The following is a 3,066-nucleotide window of genomic DNA, read 5'->3' as shown; positions in this document are numbered from 1 at the left end:
TTATATTGCTTCTAAGAGGTTTCATATAATTTTAGAACTTTTTGGCAAATGACATGAGGTTCTATAGGTGATAGAGATATATCTATGTGTTTTGTCAAATAGTTATGGAAATATCATCGTGATTGAATGCATCTTTATATATTAGAGATAATCCACTACAACAAAAAAAGTGTTATTTTAACATGTAAAAGGCATCAATTAAATGTTGCAAAAATGGTCAATTGCAACATTCTAATAAGTGACTATTGCCGTTGATGTTACTAATTGAGATTTGGCAATATTTTTTAAGTGAATATTGCTAATGTTGCATTTTGCAACATTTAAAGACCCTTTTTGCAATGTTTATTAGACGTTGCGAAATACCATTTTTTGCAAAGTTCGGTAGGTTTCTATTTTGCAACGTTTGACAAACGTTGCGAAAAGTTGTAAACTTTTACAATGTTTAATAAACGTTGCAGGGCCCCTCGGGGCACTTCTCCACTGGCAATGGACGGGCTCTTTCAGTGCTTGCAGATCAGAGGTCGTGAGTTCGATTCATGGGGCTGTTGGAAGGCAATGATTTATTCTTGAAAGGCAAGGATTATTCTTGAAAAGCAAGGCGCAACTTGGATAGACTTGCTAGGCACTTTGGCAGATCAGTTGGGGAGGGCTCGGACCCTAGCTAGTTGGAGGCACATCCCGCGATTAACTGGATTGTGTGAAGAGGGACCGGATCACAGACCCAAGGATTAGTCAAGAATTGGACACCTTGTAAAAATAAAAAAATAAAAAATAAACGTTGCAGGAGGTCAAACATTAAGATGGGCTAGGATTTTGGGTTAAGCCTAATAGTGAGTAGTCCAATAATTCATACACCCATGCCTCGTCCCATGAACCGTTTCTAAATAAACCTACTCCCCAATTCAATTATTGAATTGCACAAATTTCCTTTCAATTTTTCATTCCAATCCTCTCCTGCTCCAAATCACCGTTCGTCGCCTAGCCTTCTTTCGCTCCGTCGCTGGACTTCATTTTCTCGAGTCTCAAACTTCGTGACTCCGTCATTCATTTGTGTTGTTGTGCTATGCCGTGCCGTGCCATGCATCCTTGTTTATTCAACCGTGATAGTTCGAGGCTTCGAGCCTCGAGGTAGACGGTGTCGACGATGCTTTCGACAATCGACAGTAGGCATGAGGCACCGAGCTGTAGCTCTAATTGGTAAAGGTGAAGCCTTGATTTCCATCCCAATTCCTATTATCGATTTTGAAGCTCTTTTTCCCTTATTTTTGGTTGTTTTGATTTGTGTAAATAATAAAAATATTAGGCATCATATACTGGTGAATATTGATTGGACATAAGCTATGAATTTGGCAGCCCTCTGAGAATGTGATGGAACTTGGAAAAGGGAGTATAGCTAGAGTTTTCTAATCCCAGTTCAGATAGCCATTTTTCAAATTACAATGGGTGTTTTCGTTTTAATTCTATTCTATTCAACACAAATGATAGTTATGTGAAATGCAGGATTTGAAAAAGAAGGAGAATGAACTCCAAGCTAAGGAGGCTGAACTGAAAAGAGGGAACAGGTAAACTTATGTTGCATACTCAGAAGCTTTTTAATTTTGTCAAAATAAGATACAGTTATGTTGATTATACCATGTGTTCTACTTGTGTTAGCTCCTAATCTTCTTTTTTTATTTTTTCGTGGATGGCCTCAAAAGGTCAAAACTTTAATTTAATTTTTTGATGAATGTTACAAATCTAGTTCTCATGTTTTCGAACTATTTGTTCATATGTTAATCAGTAATCAATTTTCTGGCGTTTTGTAGGAACAGAAAAGGAGGGAAGGTACTATTGCCTGACGTAATTTTCTGTCTTATACGCCCTTTTACATTTTATGTAGATCTGAGGGTAGAACTTTGTCATTATCTTGTACATGGCACATTATTGATCTTTTAAGTTCTTGTACAACTGGAGTTGTTAAGGAAAAAAACTGGCCACCATATATCACTATTATTCATCATGACATTGCAAATGAAATTCCAATTCAACTATAGAAGCTGCAGTATTTTGCATTCACAACGTTATTGGGTAAGCCATTTTTATTAAGTACCGCATGGTTAAATTATTTTACTGAATCTTTATCTCATATTTGTGAATTGAACTTTAATGATCTTGCAACCAGGTAAGTGTAAGATAATTGAAGGGTACGCAAGTTCATCATACTCTTCTTTTTGTGCTTATGTTAAGTTTGTAGGAAATTTGTCATCTATAGCTTTTGAAACTTTTTGCTTGATCAAAATACCCTTCATCTTTTGTTGTCAAATTGAAAAATCCACTTTCCCATTAAAAATTTCAGCTTTAAAGTGTGAAACATTTTTAAGAAAATAGAACAACCAAATACACAGATAGGTCACACAAAATAATCCTAAGGCTGCAATATACAATGTTCTAGATTCCTAAGGTTTCGTAAGATTCATGATCTTAAATCAAGGAAATGTTTGAATAGGTCAAGTCCATGTGTTCTAACAGAATAATCAATGCAACACGAAGGTATGTAAACAAAAGTTCGAATTTTCACGCAACATAGTCTCACACTGACTATGTAAAAGTTAAAGCACAAAATCAGCTACCAACTCGCAATCAAAACTCAACACTTCAAGTATGGCAAATAACTCCTAAATTTCTAGCATAGGCAATTTTAGCCCATCACGGTATCACAGCCTAATGTCACCCCCACATAAAAACATGCTAATGCTGAAATTTAAACTGAGATAAGCCAATATATCAAAGCGGACCAATCTAAGTCCGTAAATTATGAGAGACACAAATTTATCACTTTAGGAGCACCACTATTCGTTCCAATACCTCTAGCAATTGCAGCAACCTGAAACAGAAAACTAACAATATCAAAATGTCAGAAATAACGTAAGGAACAAATTGCCTAAAGACCTCATCACCAAAAAATGTGAAACACGTCGGGAACACTCAGCGTACCACCACACACGCCGACGATCTGTCTTACTCGCTAGATGTTCAGCATCGCCACCATCTGCACATCACACGAGTGGTCTCCGTCTCCCAAAACTC

At 36.6% G+C, this 3,066-nt stretch overlaps 1 long non-coding RNA gene across 1 annotated transcript; it reads left to right on the top strand.

Annotated features, from left to right (window-relative positions):
• The first annotated feature begins 881 nt into the window (after window positions 1–881).
• LOC111383512 lies at window positions 882–2,058 on the top strand. Its single transcript, XR_002700753.1, has 3 exons — window positions 882–1,203; window positions 1,501–1,562; window positions 1,806–2,058. It is a non-coding gene; the product is annotated as an uncharacterized LOC111383512 (long non-coding RNA).
• Window positions 2,059–3,066: the final 1,008 nt, after the last annotated feature.

Source organism: Olea europaea, unplaced genomic scaffold, assembly GCF_002742605.1.
Source record: "Olea europaea var. sylvestris unplaced genomic scaffold, O_europaea_v1 scaffold2705, whole genome shotgun sequence".
NCBI lineage: Eukaryota > Viridiplantae > Streptophyta > Magnoliopsida > Lamiales > Oleaceae > Olea > Olea europaea.
Note: the sequence above shows the minus strand (reverse complement) of the source record. Positions and strands in the feature narration are given on the sequence as shown.